Source organism: Macrotis lagotis, chromosome 4, assembly GCF_037893015.1.
Source record: "Macrotis lagotis isolate mMagLag1 chromosome 4, bilby.v1.9.chrom.fasta, whole genome shotgun sequence".
In the NCBI taxonomy this organism is placed as follows: domain Eukaryota; kingdom Metazoa; phylum Chordata; class Mammalia; order Peramelemorphia; family Peramelidae; genus Macrotis; species Macrotis lagotis.
In genome coordinates, this window is record NC_133661.1 from 68,999,766 (window position 1) to 69,019,140 (window position 19,375).

A 19,375-nucleotide genomic window follows, 5' to 3' on the forward strand; every position below is an offset into this window, starting at 1 on the left:
TTATTTGCAGAATTTTAAACATAACCTTGCTGGCATGTTAAATAAGTGCAGTTATTTGGTAATTTGAACTTTTCTTGGCATTGCCATTTTTGTTAGTTTTTTTGGTAAGCCAAATGGGGTTAAGTGGCTTGCCTAAGGCCACACAGCTAGGTAATTATTAAGTGTCTGAGGGCTGATTCAAACTCAGGTACTCCTGACTCCAGGGCCAGTGCTCTATCCACTCTACCACCTAGCCACCCAGCATTGCCTTTCTTGAGGATTGAGACATAAACTGACTTTTTCCAAACCAGTGGCCACTGTTGACTTTTCCAAATGTTCTGGCATAGTGAGTGCAGCACTTTAAAGCAAAAACTTCTAGAATTTTAAATAGTTCATCTGGAATTCCATCACTTCCACTAGCCTTATTCTAACTAAATTAAACTATGAGCAGTGCTATGCAGGGTTACTCAAGACAGACAGGTCATAGTGGAGAGTGCTGAAAAAAAAAGAAAATAGTTAACCACTTTGGTATTTTGTAAAGGAAACCCCATGAGCAGTACTAAAATAATAAAAGATTCCCCATTTTCCCCAGGTCACTGCCTTGTCAAGGCAGAGGTACTCACATAGGCAAGTAAAATTAAGGTCAAAAGACCTGGGAGTCCTGGCACTCTCATTATATATAAGAGACTCAACAGCAGGTGGGAATTGGGAAAGGTTCCCCTCTCTTCCCAGGTCAAGTAATAAGAAACAAATGCCAAGGAAAAAGTCCAAACAACATCTCTAAAACTTTTGAGGAAGGAGAAATCACTTTCACTTGATATGGAAGGAGAGAAGGAAGTGATAAAGGTGAAAGAAGACATCAAACAAAAGGTAGCAGTAGGATTAAATAATAAGAATTAAAATGGATGAGTGAATTAAAAGAACTTGTACTGTTAACTATATGGAGATATAATGATGGAGATATAAGTAGAAAAAAAATAGTTCTGTCTCTCTGGGATGGGAGACAACATATATGCCATACTTCCCCATATGTAAGACACTCCATTGTATAAGATGCACCTTAATTTGGGGAACCAAAACTTTTAAAAAATGTATTACATGAAGTTATTGAACTCTAATTTTATTCATCATAAAATTCATACGACTCCTCATCACTGTTAAAACTTCCATTCATGAGCTCATCCTCATCTATGTTTGATGACAAAGCCCTGTGTTAGGAGAGGCTATCCCTGTTCTCCTGCCTGTGCTCTGGTCTGTGATTGACCACAGACACTCCCTGGGCAAGTCTGATGTGTGAATACATGCCTAGTCCATTAAGTTTCATGAACCTGAAGCACCAGTTGTGTCCTCCTTTGTATTCGGTCACTTCTTTTTACCATCGGCAATTCTTCTTGCCTCCTGATGAACCATCTTTGTGGGCGAAGGAATTCCATTTGCCCTTTGCTCTTCAATCCATCCCTTCAGTTCCCTCTCTAAGTCATTTGGCTGCTATGGCAATTTTGATAGGGTTTCTTCTTCCCATAGCCAGTCTTGCATTGTTTTCTCAGTTGCAGGAGGACCAAACTGACATTCAGCAGCATGATTCCCATTCACTTTTGCAAACTGGATCACTTTGAACTTGAATTCAGCACTAGACAAAAATATTTTCTGAGACATTTCTGGGCAGAACATGGCAAAATATAATCTGATATAGCAGTAACAAATGCAAAGCAAATACAAAAAGGTGGAAAATTAAGTAAAAAATTTACAACCACCATATAAGATGCTCCCAGTTTTTAGACCCCAAATTTTTCAAAAAATGGTGTCTTATACATGGGTACATACAGTTCAAGGTTTTAACTAAAAGTCATCTCAAAGAGTTAAGCAGCAAAGAAGATGGCAATACATCTTCTTTAATGACATTTCTATTGATAAAATTATAGTCATTTCTAATGGCAAATCATTTGACAATGTCAATAATTTTGGTAGTATGGGTTTTCTTTTCTAGTCTTCAGTAACTGTGGTTACTGAGACGATGGGATTAAAGACCTCAAAGAGACAGGTCTTACTTAAGGTAAGCTTATATCTGATGGCTTCAAGGACTTGAGTGGAAGTAGAACCAGCATTTGGGGTGGGGGGTGGGGGGAATTTGCCTTTGAGGTCATCTAGTCCAACCCTTTATTTTCTAGGTAACAAAACTGATCCCCAAAGAGATTAAATGATCTGACCAGGGTCAGAACTGAGGCTTAAGCCCATGTTTGAGCTCCATATTCAGTATTCTTTCCACTGTAACATGGTACAGTCCCCCCCAATAATAGTTTTCTTTCCAATGTCTATCTGTAATGATATCTTTTGAGGCTAAGCCTCCTTTTATGAAAAATAGAAATCAATAAGCTATAAACAAGTTTATCACTTAATATATATTTCAAAGATAATAAAAAGGTGATGAAGTTTTGTTGTTGATAATGTAAAAGGATGGGTTATAGTATATAATTTTCTCAGAATCTGGCAAGATTTTCTAAGTCTCTTCCTTTCTGCATCAACATATCTACCTCTCTTTCTATGCCTTTCTTCTTTTGTTTTTCTGACTCTTCTTTTACCCTCTGTTTTTCCCCATCTCTATTTCTTCCCTAGGGACTGGAGGAATTAGTACAGCTTCCAGAAATACCCTCAACTCCCAAGAGTATGTCTCAGAGAATGTAGAAGACTGTAATTTAAAATTTACCAAAAAGCAAATATCAAATACCAAATAAGACTCTCCTCCACCAAAGTAAATTTATTTTTTTGCATGTTTTATTCTAGCTCTTTTTGCTCTTCTAGATTACTACCCCCCCCCAATTCTATCTGAAAATTAAATAGTTATTTCTGAGATGTACATGCATTGTTAGGTTGAATCAGTGTCCCTGGAACAAATAAACTCTATCCTAGCTTGAGAACTTCACAGTTCAACAGTAGCAGAACAGTTATTTTCAGTGTTGTATTCGTCTGAATGTCACCGGAGTTTCAAAGAGAATTTCACCCAGAAATTGGATGAGCCTCCATAACTCAGAACATCATCTCACTATAGGGTCACTCACCAACATCTTGACATTAGCTAATTTCCTCATTTTGTTACTATAATCTATGCAGTATCCTGACATGCAGCAGTCTCTAGGAACCATCACTGGAAAATAAGTCAATCTCTTTTAATGGAAAATTCTATTGAAATGGAGATTTCAGGTAGTCTCCCCTTGATACAATCACAAAACAGTGTAGGAAGCTTTCCCTAGGCATTTCTGTTGCTTCCCCCCCCACCCCCACCTCCCACTTTTCTATTTCTTTTCAAAGGTGGAAAATCCACCTAGAATATGTTTAAAGTAAAAGAATATTGTGATAAACCCGGTCAAATACAAGGCACTAAATTCATGATTCCAATGACAAATGCCTTCAGGACTATAAGATGACTGATTTCTGATGTATATTTATACTTAAATATTTCAAAGATCTATAATATCATCCATGTTAGGACTCCCTCCACTGAAGCAGATTATAATTCCCTTCCAAAATCAATAGAAGATTTCATGAGTTTTGGAGGGAGGTGTGAGAAAGAGAGAAGAAAAAGACAGAGAAAGAGACAGACAGAATTACCTAGCCAGAATCACAAAATCTCAGAAGCTCATACTATATCAAAATCAAAATCCTCTCTACAGTAGCCCCTATAAAGTGAACCTCCAGTCTCAACTTGAAGTGACAGGGATCTCACCACCTTATGAAGGAGTTCATTAGATTTTTACCCATGTGGATGTTAGAAAGTTATTTATATCTGTATTTATGTAATTTCACCTCATGACTTTTAATTCTGTCCTCTGGCACCATACAGTATCAATATAATTACTCTTCCACATGATTGTCCTTCAGATATTTGAAGATAGAAATTATGTCCTCCCTGTTCCATCCCAGAAAAATCTTTCCTTCTCCAAACTAAACATTATTCTCCTATGAAATGGCTTCAAATCCTCTTACCTCCTGGTTGCCTTCTACACTGACACATTCTATCTTGTCAATGTTCTAAAATGCAGGGCCCAGAACTGAAGATGAAATTATTTTATTTGAAGTTAATTATATTTGGTCCTCAAATGGCAGATGTACAATCCATCACCAATCCCATACTTAAAGCTTTTCCTATTCACTGGTCCTGCCAAAGATTGTACCTGATATTTACTAGGAAGAGGAAGAGTTGTGCCCTCACCAAGATTCTGATCTTTGTAGTTTTTCTTTTATTTCTCCCCAAATCCAAAAAGAGATGGACCACGTACAAATTAGACCAGACTAGCAGCTTTCTGCCTGCCCAATTTTATTAAATATCTTCAAGGCAGACAGAACTTGGGCAATAATAGCAAATGAAGGAATCTTTGTGTGAGAACTGACTCTAACCATTAAAGCAATTAGTCTATTTTTCACCCTTGCCCTTTATGCTCCTTTAAGGGTGGGGTGAAAAGAGAGGGGAGTTGTCACAGGGAGTTACAATTTGGATATGACTATCCACAGGATATGCCAATCCTGAGAAACCAATAAAAACCATGGCAACTTTTCTCTACTCTCATTTTTCCTTGGGCTTCATCTACAAATTGTTTGCATTATTTACTCCTAAATGTTTCTCTCTTCTTTTTATTACTGACTGTTTTAACTTTTATGTGTTTTTTCTAGACAAAGATAAAATTATTTTAATTAAGTTCTGAGTGAATATCTTTATTTTGAGAATGTAGCCAGGAGAGAAGTCGGTGACAACTTGACGTCATATAATTTAAAAAAGAAGGGATCTTCATCTCAGTTCTAATGACTAGAAATATAACCAATACTAATAAATTTCCCAAAAATAGGTAGAAAGGATGACCATATGAACTTATGGCCTATGTGACCTAAAACTGCAATCTTATCTCTTTATAAATAGATGACTAAATAATAGCAAATGTGAGGCAAGGTCTCTAATCTAAGACAAAAGGAAGAAAAGATAGAGGTGTGAACACATTCCTTTTGGTTGGGAGAAGTAAAGTTCTCAATCAAAATCTTCTCTCAATGACAACTACTTGCTACAGGATATATATCCTGTGAGACCCCATAGTCACTTCCACACATTAGAGTAGGAAATTAATAAGGGTTCAAGAGTGTTGGATATCTATTTAATTATATTGAATTTCTTTTTTATTTTAAGTTTGATAAGTTCTAAAATAAGTAGGAAAGATACTACTAACTGGTTAGAGGTTAGAGAGACTGAGTTTTTTTCCCCTTAGTAACCACAGAATGTCATGATTTGAAGAAAGGTTCCCAGCACAATCAATGAACCCCTGATGGGCTGTAGCAATTGGTTACAGAGCTCCTTTACAAGTGATAAGTAACATTTTTCCCTTTCATTTTCTATTAAAGTCAAAAAAAATGAAATGGGAAGGTAGAAAGACAATTAAATAAAGGACCAAGTTGGAGGGTTAAAACAGGTCATGGAACTCTGGGAGAAATTTTAAAAGGGAGACATAGGTTTTCAGTCTTTTTATCATTCTATCCATGAGAAAAATGACTCACAGATATCTATGACTGGTCAGACTGACTGTCAAGGAATACCAGAAAAATACATCATGATACTGGTCAAAAAGATGCCAAATGATACTAAATGACCTCCCCAGAACAGCTAGTTGAGGTGGCCTATAGCAGCCTAGCTTAGGAACAGGACAGAAAAGCAATGACTCTGCTTTTACCATGAGCCTGAGAAACAAGTGAACTAGAAAGAGCTTCTTCATGAAGACATTTGACTTGCACCTGAGTAATGCCAGATCTGGAAGACTAAATGGGGATGGAGGGAAGTTAAGATTTCAAAATTTACTAGGGGCACTAGAATGCCAGACTCTAATGCTGTATTTTTCACTTTTGATTTCATTCAGTAAATATAGTCCACATGTAAATGAGCAATGTGGCAGGAAACCGGGAAAAAGATCCGAATCACAATTGGATGGGGTCTAAGCCATTAAACAAATCATAAGTTATTGTCAGAAATGCATTCATATCCTTGGACAAAAGTGTTAGAAATCATTGGGGAAGATTGGGAAAAGGGAGGGCTGGAGGGGAGGGTGCAGAAACTGGCACAGCAAGCACATGAGCCCCAGAAATGAGCTGATCTAGCCCAAGCTTTGAATACCATCTAGTGGCTTGACTGGCTATAGCAAACCATTGGAACAGCTGTTAGACTATCTTAGGAGTCCCTCAAGGCCAGCACGAACCCCTGGCACACTCAATAATTTCCTCAAGTTTCACCTCCTAGTGGTAATAATCAATCAATAAGCACTTAATAAGCTCCTCCCAAGATGCTATCTGGGTAAACAAAGACAAAAGTGTAACAGTCCCTGTCCTCAAAGAGCTCCTATTCTATTAACAGATGAAGCATTTATCCTGCCTTAGCTGAAATGAAGCAGAAAGTAACAGGGTGATTTACAGAAGGACATGGGTGACAGCTGCATAGGCTGAGGTAGATGGGCAATGAGCATCACAGTTGAAGTAGTATTCATATCAGCAAGATCACAGAACTATCAAAATACTGAAGTTTACTAAAGTCAATAATACCTGTATTTTCCTACCTATAAATTGGAGAATAACAGTATTTTCCCTTATCTTCCACTGGCTCTTTCTTGCTGGTGGGCTATTTAACCCTTGCCTGTAGATTGTCTCACTCCAGATTCTAAAACCCACCCTGTCCTTAAATTAGGAGCCCTAAATGAGGATCTCATTGCTTCTATAGAGTCATTTGGGCTGCTGCTCCTGCTCTGACCTTGGCATTCTGTTCACCAGTAATTGAATTCCTTCCTTGTACCAGAGCTCCTCTTTTACTGAGTCCCTGAGGTTTTATGAAACAAATTCAGCAAACATTTATTGAGTACTAACTTAGGCAACCTACCCCTGGCTACTTTGCTCTAGAGACTTTCCAGGGTCATCCCCAGATCCAAACTACTCACTTCTGGACCTGTCTTCATCCTGGGCTCAATGTTCCCTAGTTTCTTAGACCAGACCCATCTTGAATTTCCAGTTCCTGCCTCTTGCCCAGATACCCCAGGTCACCTCTCTAGTTGTTTCTCTTGCCCTAAAAGGTGGACCTCCTTTGCCTCAGAGGATATAACATTGCTGCCTACTATAATGCTGGACCTTGAGGGAGGGTCTAATTCCCTGCTTCTTTCAGTGAACCTCTCTCCATCCTCTGATAATCTGTCTCTGCTATTTTCTCTGCTTAACATGCTCCTACCCTCTCATAGGCTCTCTGTCCAATTAATACTGAACTCCTCCAAATCCCCTACTATCTACTCCCTTATTCACATTCTCCACACCACCACCCACTGATGTCCTACACTTCATATTCACCCTTTACACTATGCTCTCTAAAATACTTCCTTCAGGATTAGCAAAACTGTTTTCATCTTAACTCCTCCTGGATCACTGCCTGGTTGAGGTGGAGGAGCTTGTATAGGTCAATGAAATGATGAATAATTCCACGCAGGATTACCCAAGATGAATAGGTCACAGTAGACATTTCTGACAAATAGTGATCCACTGGAGAAGGAAATGGCAAACCACTCCAGTAGTCCAAGAAAACCCCAAGGATAGTATTAAAATGATAAAGGAGTTGACATAGGAAGATGAGTCCCTGAGATCAAAGGCTTCCAATACACAACTAAGGAAGAGTGGAGAACAAGTAAATCCAGTACTAATGAAGTGGATTTTTGGTGATGAAAAAAAAAGGTAACTCATTGGAAAAGACCCTGATGTTGAGCAAGATTGGAGACAAAAAGAAAAGGAGATAACAAAGGATAAAACAACAAACATGAACTTGGATAGACTTTGAGAGATAGTGGAGTATAGAAGGACCTGGTAAGGTATGATCCTTTGTGTGCCAAGCACATTACAAATAGTATCTCCCTTTGATCCTTATAACCATGTAGAATAATGCTATTATTATCCCCATTTTACAGATGAGGAAACTGAGACAAATAGCAGTCATAATGCTAATTACATAAGGTCATATGCCTAGCAAATATCTGAGGCTAGATTTGAACTCAGGTCTTTCTAACTCCAGGGGAAGAGTTCTATCCACTGAGTCATCTAGCTCAGGGGCAAAGGACCTATATAATAATAGGATAATAGAGAATATGTAGTCCAGGACTTAACATTTTAACATCTTAATTCTTTTGATAGTCTGATAAGCCCCTTCTCAAAATGCTTTTAAAGAAATAAAATATAAAGAATTTCAAATGAATTCAATTAAATTGAAATAATATCTAAAAAAAAGATTGTTTTTCTCTGATCCAAGTTAATGGAACCCCTGAAATGTATCCTTGAACTACTCTAACCAAAATCTTTCATTTTACAGATTAGGAAACTACATCCTGAAGATGTGCCCAAAGTGACATACAGACAGTGACAGGGAACAAGATTTGAACCCCAAATTCTCTAACTCCAAATTTGATTCTCTTTCCATTGTTCCATATTGTCATTTGGCCTTCCCATCACCCAGTGAATAGTAAAAGTGCTAAAGATAAATGTACAAAATCCAGGTAGTATTTTGAGCTCCTTGGGAAAAAGAAGCTAGAGAAAGAGAGCTCATCTTTTTCTATTGTCAACAGTTTCTGTCACAACCCAGGCCTCCTTTCCAAACTTCTGCCTTCATGAAGCCAAAAGGTCTAGAGAACCACGTGTCAACCATCCGCTTCTTTTACAGCAGGTTCTAACAAGAGAGATGACTTATTAGGAATCTTTACTTCCCTACCCTTCAGGGAAAGCTTCTTTGTAAATGCTTCAACTCTGTTGCAAATGTCATTTCAAGCTTTCCTTGCCATGTCATGTGATTATAACTCAGTTTACTTCACAGTTAGAATATGCAAATAGGCATAGGATGTCTTTATGCTGCGATAAAATATTACCATAATTTTCTTGTTAGTCTGCCAGTTATCCCTCGCTGGGCAGATTCCACTCCCTACTTCATTTCTGTCATCTAAGCATCATCTGGCAGACTCATACACACATACATACACACACATACACACATGCACACAGACACACACGCATGCCATCAGGAACATAAAAATTTTCAAAGCTAAAAGCATTCCTGAATTGTGTGTGGTCTCCTAGAGGAAAAAAAATAAAACAACACTATGTTCCCAGTCAATAATGTCTGCTCGGTATTGTCTAGAAAGAAGTTGAACAGATTGTTAGGTCTGTCTCATCATTTGGAAGGTCACTGATCTCTCCAAATAGCCCATCTCAAGAGTCCACATTAGAGCAATGTCCAATGACATCTGATCCCAGTTATAAAGGGAAAGGAAGAATCCAGTCTTTCCAATTCCATCAGCAGTATATTCTGTAGCCCATATACTTGTGCAACTAGGAATTGAACCAGAGTAAACTTGATCCATTAGGACAGACCCTTGATAGAGATGTCTACTGGACAAGTTTCCTCTGAGACAATGAAGTAAGAGGCTTGTCTTGATTGTTCTACACAAGTGGCTTTGGGAAGCAGTCTCCTAACTTGATGGATAACTTCTGGAGCCAACCCGTCATCTCACAGGAATGCTCAAACATGAGAGATCATCCAAGTAAGACAGTGAAGATTGAAGCCACTAGAAATGAAATTAGCTAACTACTCATTCACTTTGGAAGGTATGTTTCTCACTTGGCTATTTTTAAAAAATAAAATTTAATAACTTCTTTTGTGATCCATTAACATAGTTTTTACTTCTTTTTTTCACTAATTAGCTTTGGAAATTCTAAATTGGGTGCTTTGGGGAAAAAAATAAGAAAGGACTGCCCAATTTTTTTAAATAGACTGAAAGAATCTCTTTAAAAGAACAAAAAGAAATTTTTTAAAGTTTAACAGAAAAGAAAAATCCATAAAGTAACTGCTAATTTACTTTAGCTCACATATTACAGTCAATTCACATGCTAGAGAAAAGGCACTTTCCTGTCCTATATGAGAGTTTAAAAATTTTTTTTGTAAGGTAAACAGGGATAAGTGGCTTGCCCAAGGCCACACAGCTAGGTAATTATTAAGTGTCTGAGACCGGATTTGAACCCAGGTACTCCTGACTCCAGGGCCAGTGCTTTATCCACTATGCCACCTAGCGGCCCCAAGAGTTTAAAATTTAAAGAAGGACAACAAGTATAGATCTACAAAGACTATAAAATGTACAGAGTTGGATTATATACTCAAATGAGTATTACCCTTTCAAAAGTCATCCAGTTTGGAGGCTAGATGCTCATTCTGTTGATGTTCTGGCTACCCCCACAATCTTCTGGAAATGCCCTTTAGAGACAATGAAAGTCTTTTCAGTATACTTATTAATAACAAGACTTCATTTTTTAGGGTAGATTTTATTTGGGGCAACAAAAAAATATTTAGGGTCAAAGAGATTAAGTGTAATGATGAAATCATGGAATCAATTTTATTTGTGACTCAAAATGGTTCAAAGCAGTAGCAGGGAGAAGAGGATGGGGTGGGAAATGAAATGGCAAAAATTATCTAAGCAAAAGTGACATTCATAAAGATAAAAATGGACCAACAGTCATTCAAATATATGGGAGCCTCAAAACACAAAGTCTGGGAATGTTCACTGTTTTTAAATTGTTTTAGTCTCCATTTTGAGTTAAAACTAGAAACATATAGTTAAATGCACTTTTGCTACATCTTTAGAAAGAATCACTTCCATCCATCATACTCAGATTGAGATTCTTAATAGAATCTATTCAGATTCTATTTTACATCTATTCAGGAAAAAAGATAGTATTTGAGATTTCTACTACCCACTGAGTCATTTTCCAATAATTGGGTCCCCAAGTGGCCCAAGCTATGGTCTTTCACTGGACCTGGAGAGATGTATCTAAAATAATCAAATAATCACCTGGGATTGCCTTTTCCTGCTACTACCACCATATTTTTTAATTGCCTCTCCTCCACCTAAAGTTGGAATTGTTCAATATATTGTGTGTATGGTAATATTTCCATTAATAGTTAAAAAACAAGCTATTACTAGAAAACATTGATAAATGACTTTCTCTAGGGGAGATGCATGCATCATTTAACAGATGATACTTATCCTGGTTAAATGAAGTGCCCACAAACACTGCTTTTGTAAATATCGGTCTCTTGTGGGGTGGGTAGGGAGAGACTTCACATAGAAAAGTCCACTGAATTTGTGATAATAGCAAACATTAGTATGGAACTTCATGGTTTGCAAAGCACTTTACAAACATTATGCAATTTGGTCCTCACAATTGGCTAATTCATGTGCTAAAAGAGAAGGCCCTTCCCTGTCCTGTAAGAGTTTAAAGTTTAAAGAAAGGCAACAAGTAAAGACCTACAGAGTCTCTATAAAGTGCTGAGTTGGAAGAACTGTGCTTAAGAAAAATCAATTGAGGGGGAGAACTGTGGGAAGGAAGCACAGCAAAGAAGAGCTCCACTGGGTGAAAGAGATTAAAGAGGCCAAATGAGGCAAAAACCACTAGGGCTATTATACTCATTTTACAGTTAAGGGTACTAAGGCTCAAAAATGTTCAATCACTTGTCCGTGGTCACATAAAGAGTGCCTGAGGTGAGTTTTAATTCCAACCCAGTCCTCTTTGCACTAAACTATACTTCCTCACAGGGAAAAAACTACATAATGTATTACTATTGTTAAGAGACTTGGTGGTGCTGTGGTTGGAGCACTGGGTTCTGAAGCAAAGATAGACCTGAGTTCAAATCCTTCCTCAGACAATTCCTGGTCATATCCTTAGGGAATTCAATTAACTTCTCTGTACTTCAGTTTTCTCAATCATAAAATAGGGATAATAATTGCACTTATCTCTTAGGATTTTATGATCAAAAGAGATAAATTTGCAGAGTATTTAGAACTGCAAGTGCTGCAGAAATGTATGCTATTATTATCTTTCCTTTACTTCTATATTGATTAAAAAAAACCTCCATCCTATCTGTACAAAATAATAAGAATCTAGGTAATTTTGCAAAGCTACTGTTGAAAAGAATGGAAAAAAAAAAGATAAACAGTTTGAGAAAATAGAGAACAAGGATATTCAACAACATCAGAGGTCACCAGTCAAAATATCCCCATATCTACCCTAAGATAATGCCAATGGACAGCTAGGTGGCACAGTAGATAGAGTGCTGGGTCTAGAAATAAGAAGACCCATCTTTCTGAATTCAAATCTGGCCTCAGACTACTAGCTGTGTGACCTTGGCAAGTCATTTAATCCTGTCTGCCTTACTTCCTCATCTGTAAATTGGCTGAAGAAAGGAATGGCAAATACTCAAATATCTTTTGCCAAGAAAACTCCCAATTGGGGTGACAAAGAGTTGGACACAACTGAAACAACTGAACTACAATAACAAAAACTTTTTTTAGTTAAGTAGAAATTATGATTTTATTAAGCTACTTGATAGAAAAGTTCAGTGTTATTCAGGCTTGTGAACAAGTTAATCTGCCTACCTGATTTTCTGTTTTTCACAATTCTCACCCATTCTTTTTAGCTAAATTCATTTGTACCAGTTCTTAAAGATAAAATCCTAAAACTATTTCTCTTTGTACAATCTAAGTAAAAACCAAATATCAATATTCGAGACATTCAACCAATTAATTTAAAATAACACTTTAATTGAGAGATAAATCAACCAATTACCTGTGTGACTATTAGTAAGTCTCAACTTCCCTACGCCTCAGTTTTTTCATTTATACTTGGACTAGCTATGTTCTAGTGGTCATTTCAGCTCTAAATCTAAGATCCTCTGTTCTGCTTTTCATAGAACCCTACTGAATACTTCAAAAGCTTATTTGGAAACACCAGTGTCCCTATAAAATAAACTTGCTAGCCTCTTTGCTGTTGTCTTTCTTCTCCCTGAGATAAGAAAGAATCAATTCAGAAACTTTTAGTTCATTTTGCTCACTGATTTGCTTTACTTTATTCCCCATAAGGGAGATCATGAAATACAGTATAGTGGAAACAGTGCTTATCCAAAAGTCAGGAGACCTGCATAAGCATCTCCAACATGACAGCAAAAGTCAGAAGTGACACCTTCCCAAAAAAACTATTTATTTTATAATTAATAGAAGTCCTTGATAAGGTTTTTCTTGTAGGATTCTGTGTTTAATCTTATACCCTAGAGAGAATGGAGTCTAATAAAAAGACTGGTAAGTTGGAAGCACTAAAATCAGCTAGATAGAATACGTACACCTCTAATTCTTTCAATCCTATTCTTGCTCCATTTTATTAATAGAGTTGGGGGTGTGCATGAATTTTTTATAATTCTCTATATTGTTTTGACTGCAAAGAATTCCCTTTTGAAGCAGTTTGAGCCACATGAGAAACTCAGTTTCAGATTGGTATAATGTTAACTTATGTTAAGAACACTACATACAACCGGAGCATTTGAATAAGAGAAAGTATTACATCCTGGAACCACTAAGTCCCTGGATCCTGACCCATACTTAAGTTACTATCAATCTCTATTTTTTTGTTGACTAAGATCTCGTGGAAATAATATAGTTCATGGAATTATTGGTCCCTCATGGTCATTGTGCGTGAGAGGAAGTAATATGAACTAAGCCTGTAAAGATAAGCTGGAATGAAACTGTGAAGGGTTTAAATACCAACCAGTAGAGTCCCTTAAAGTCCTTTACTGCTCCTATGGCTTTGGCTTTATGAAATAACTTTCACACACCTAGATGCCTATTGAAAAGTGGCAAAGATTTTCACCATTGACTCTACAGTTATGAAAATCAATTACTTCTCAGTTAAAAAAAAATCCTACACAAATACAAGTTAAGCTGATAAGCTGAAAGATTTGAGAAATATGTTTTCATGAAATGAATGTCAAATTAAATGCTGAAACCCATGAGAGAAAAATGTCCCTCAGCTAGCTTTTATCATTCATATATAAAACTCTTAAATCAAGCTTTTCTTCAACTCAGATCCCAAGGAGTTTATTAAAAAGTTTATGGCAGATTAAAACCTACTTGGGCCTTCCTTTGTTACCTTTTCTTCCAGACATCAGGTTTCCCTAATGATTTGCCCTCCCTGCCGGCCACATCTTCGCTAGGATATTAAACTGCCTGACTTCATCCTTCCTGTTCTCTAACACAACTGCCAGAGGAATCCTTTGTCAAGGGCACACAATGCTATTTGTGCTGTTGTGAGCAGTCTGTGCACAGGCCAGAGGCTTAAGTAGGTTGGCTTTGTGGGAATTCTCAACAGAACAATCTACCGTCAAAGAACACCCCAGGAAGACATCAATAAAAAGGCAGAATAGCAAGTAGAAGAAATGGTATTGCTATTAATAACACTAATCATTGATGTTGAAACTGCTTCTTATTATGTTTATGGGTGACAGAAGGAAAGGCAAGAAAAAGGATCCCACCAAGTTTGGGCTCACCTTGAGGAGGACAATCAACAACAGAGGGGAGATAAAAGCTCTCCTTACTATTAATTCCAAAGTGAAGAGTGAATGAATAGTCCTCTTTCAACTCAGAATAGAAAGTAGTTAATGGTAAGGTATAAGTCAGGAGTCAAATTGATTTTCTGTAATTCAGACTTCAATGGTCACACTTCTAGAAATGAAACTTGTTCTTCTAAATATGCTCTTCATTTCTGAAATTATGACTCAGAGCAGGACTCTGATTATCAACCAGCATCATCTATTTTTTTCCATAGGTAATTTCTCCAAGGATTACCAAATATTTTGACTGGTAGGTCAAATGTTAGAGGAGAAACAAAATCTAACCACAAATTAGTGCCATCAGGAAAATAATGTTAATATTTAAACTGATCAAAAATTAAAACTTAACCATGATTCCTAGTTGTTTATATTAATTATAATCATATACATCAACTATATGATTATGGCATGTGGAGAATTTCAGATCACCAATAGATTGAAGAATTATGACTTGATAGTTCCTATGATGCATGGTAGTTATATGACTTGCTCAGGATCATGAAACTAGTAAGGATCAGAGATAATTAAAACCTATCTTTCTTATTTAATATCATATACTCTTTATTTATAATCATAATCATAACAAATTATACTATATGGTGGTATAGAGTATTTTAACATTTACAAAGCAATTTTTCACAACAATCCTCTTAAGTAGGTGACAGAGTTATTTGTATCCCTACTTTATAAAAAAGGAAGAAAAAACAGTAAGCATAATCATTATTTGTGTGGTTTTAAAGTTTATGAAGTGATTTACACTTATTTTATTGGAGCCCCACAACACCCTGTAAGATAGGTACTATTATTATCTCTTTTTTATAAATGAGGAAACTGAGGTCCAGGGAGGATCACACAGTTAACAAATATTTGAGACAATATTTGAATTCAAGTTTCCTGACTCCAAGTTTAACACATTACCCACAGAGTCTATATTATAACTTAGATGTCTAGATTCTAGTGTTTTTCTTCTTATATCATACTGCCTTCTCTAAGTGACATGGAGACAGTTCTATACTGGCTCTATAATTAGAATATCTGAGCCCAAATTCTGCCTCTAAATTTATGACCAATGAAACATGGGTTGTTAGTTTTGTGACCTATTATTGAAGAAATCATTTAGCTTCCCTGTTTCCTACCATATAAAATGAGTTGGGGTGATCTATAAAGCTACTGAGGTTCCTTCCAGATTTCTAGGTAGTGACCTACATTGAAATCTGACTTCAAACACTTACTAGTTATATAAACTTGGGCAAGGATATACTGTATATACAGCTAAGTAAATGCAAAGCATAGAGAAAATAATGCAAAATAATTTCACAAAGGATAGAGTGCTATCAACTGGGAGGAGAAGGATCGGGACTCAGTTTCCTTAGAGGGTTGTTAAGAGAAATAAACATTAATACCTTTATCAAATATATGAGTTAATATTTGAAAGGTACTTTGTCAATATAAAATACTACAGAAATGCTAAGTTACTTTAAAGACAAGGCACCTCAATCACGTCTTAAAGGAAACTCAGGATTTTAGGAGGCAGAGTTGAGGAAGAATTGCATTATACAAATTGTGGCACCATTCAAAAGAATGGAGTTGAAAGATGAAAAGTCATGCCCAATGGAGAGATATATCAAAGTATCCTATATTGACCAAAACCTGAATGGGTCAAGATTTGAAAGATTCACCTTTTGTTAAACTTGTGCATGAAGTCTATAAATTCTGAGGAGATGTCATAAGAGGAAATTATTCTAACTTAGAATCAGAAACATTCAGATCTACTCAAAGGGCAAAAAAAAAGATCTTTATCAATCACTGCCTCAAAGTCAAGAACTCTGGAGAAAGGAGCTCCCAATAATATCAGCTAAAAGAAGAATCTGTAAGTACAAGAATATAACATCCCTAACTGAAAGCTCAAATCTTTGCAAAATTCCAACTGGGTGAGATGACATTTGCAAACTGACAAAGAGATACCTTCATATTATCAGACAGCAGCTCTTTGATTTGACGGTTGTTATCTGATGTCAAAGGGAGAAGAGATGATAGGGGAAAAGAAAGGAAAATATACTCAAGGAAATCTTAACTTCTATTTGGTTTGAGGATTATTTGTTCCATTCAGCTTGAATAGGGGAGCTACAGTAAGACAGAAATGTTTCAAGGTCATTTATCATTAGTTTTTTCATTTCAGTGCTGACCTTGGATACTTCTCTGTTCCTATGTTTTTAGAATATAATTTGTTATTCTAGTCAGGAAACTTCTTCAGTATCTAGGAGCTAAAAGACAGCAGGAGACTTTTCATCACTCAAAGTCCTAGGTAATGTCTTCCTTGATATGTGTGTGTTTGTGTGTGTGTGTTTGTGAGCCATGTGCTGGTAAATGTTTATCAACCAGCTTTACATCATTAACTTTGTCTCTGTCACTTTCTTAAATATAAACAATCAACAAAATGAATCAAATTCTGATTTGTGGCATTTGCCAATTTGTGAGAAGTAAATGTTCACCCTGAAAATTTAGTAATTGGCTCTCTAGAGTCAATTAGATCTGGCACTAGTACATCCTGATATATTATGAAAAGAAGTGCTCAAAACTCTAGGGAGCAAGAAAAGAGAGGATAGATGGGTGGATTTGACCTGAGGTGAGTAAGAAAGTACAAAATTAGCATGAATGATACTTTGTCAGGAGCTATAACTCCTTAATTACTTTACAAATTTCTTGAGATCCTTCTCTTCTATTTAATGAGAATTTTTTTAATGTAGCTGGTATCAGGGTGGAATGAGTAAATAAATGAAATACTACCATAATCACAAGGTAAATTTTAATTCCTCATCAAGTTTAAATAATACTATATATATGGAGAATGACTCTCAGCACTAGAGGGAAGCTCAGTATGAAGGAAGGGGGAAATCCCCTTCCAACCCCAATGGTCTAGACCTGTGACTTCATGGTCCTCTGGTCCCACCATGTTTGTGTCTGGCATAGGCTGACTGCTGTTTGTCTCTTCTTTCTCTGGGTACAAGGTCTTTAGAGAACTCACATAGCAGCTGGTATCTTCTCCCCAAGATGGACACCAAGCTACAGGGAGCAATCACAACAGGAGCAACAAGAGCAGGGACAAAGGTGACAGCAGATTACCTGGAAGGGAGAGGGTCACTCAGAGAGAAGTCACAGAAAAGAACTCACTTGACTTTCAATGAACTTTCATTTCATTCACTCGGCAAAGGTGAAATGGAAAAAACCCTAATGAGCAGCCCTATTACAAAAGCCCAGTGAAACTTGAATAGGAGCCTCCCTACTGATTGTAATCATGCTATGATTCTTTATTGCTTAGCATTCACTTTCTGGGTAGGAAAAAAAACTGCCTATTCCATATCAGTTTTCCCTCCTACATTTTTATAACTTGTTCTAGGTTTTTTATCCCAATTTTCAAGATTCATTTTTCTATTTTATCTATATTATGTTTTATTAGATAACATTTTCTTAAAATCAATGAAATAAATTACAACCTAAGCACCTATATAAGCACCAGACTAGAGGAAGATATACAGTTTAGATTCAACTAACTCCTTTGTTTTTTTGAATGGGGATATTAGACCAAAATAGAAATACATAATGCAATACCATCTAATATGTACAATAAAGAGATAGTAAAAAGTAATGCAACTTAAATGAAGGTGTTGTAAAAAAAAAAAAGGTAATATATGAGACCTGAAAGGGGAATGTCATTATCAAATGGAGAAAGTAGCATGTGAGTGAATATTTAAAAGTAATTTGATGTAAAAGAAAGGAGGGGGAGGTAAATAGAAAAGGGATTTTACAGCCTAAGCAAAAGCAAACAGCCATGAAAGTTTGGATCTATTAAGAGACAGAGAATTATTTAGTATAGCTGGAATATAGACTTCATGGAGAAAAATAATGTGTATTCCAACATAACAACAGACCATAATCTAGCAATCAAAATAACAAAGTGCTCCATTATAAAAGCAGACAAAAAGCTCATTTGGAAGATTCTTTGGAGTCTGTCTTCTGACCTTAACATTCAATCAAATCAGTTCTCTCCAAACTTACCAACAACTTTACCATTTGACATATCTAATGACCTTTTCTTTCTCTGCATCTTCTCTTGATCTGCTAACAGTCTTTTCACTCTTACCCTCTTCTCCTAGAGAGTCTCTTCACTCCAGGTTTTTATGACACTGCTCTGTCCTGGGTCTTCTCCAAGCTATCTGACAGACACTCTTTTTCAGTTTCTTCTACATCTTCATTTAAGTTGCATTCACTAACTGGGACATCTTCCAAAGGACTATCCTGGGTCATCATCTCTTCTGCCTCCAGACTGTTTCTCTTGGTGATTTCATCAATGTTAGATTACCATCTCCATGAAGATAAGTCCCAATCGCACACTACCAACTGCCTTTTATATCTCTCAAACTGGATGCCTCTTAATAAAAATCTCAAACTCAACATGTTCAAAACAGATGACATCATCTTTAAAAGACATCACATCTCTCTTTTCAGATTTCCTATTACTATCCAGAGCATCATCATTTTCCCAATAACACAGGTTCAATCTTAATGTTATCCTCCACTACTCATTTAATCACCCCACTTATCCAATCCTTGTCAAATCTTACAGTTTCTACCTTTACAATGTCTCATAATATATCCTCTCTTCTTCTCTGACACAACCACCACCCTAGAATCTAGTAAACATGGTTGACTTACTATAATCTCAAGAAAAAAACAGATGAGGAAATAATAATGGAAGAACAGCAATCCCAGAAATGAGACTATTTTAGTTTTAATAATAAAGATTATTTAAAGTTGACTTAAAATGGAAAAAAATAGGTTAGTAAAAAAACATTCAATAAAAAAAGAGTAGAGAAACAAACAGAGAAGTGAAACAGTCCCTACTGTCAAGTAGCATGTTCTCTA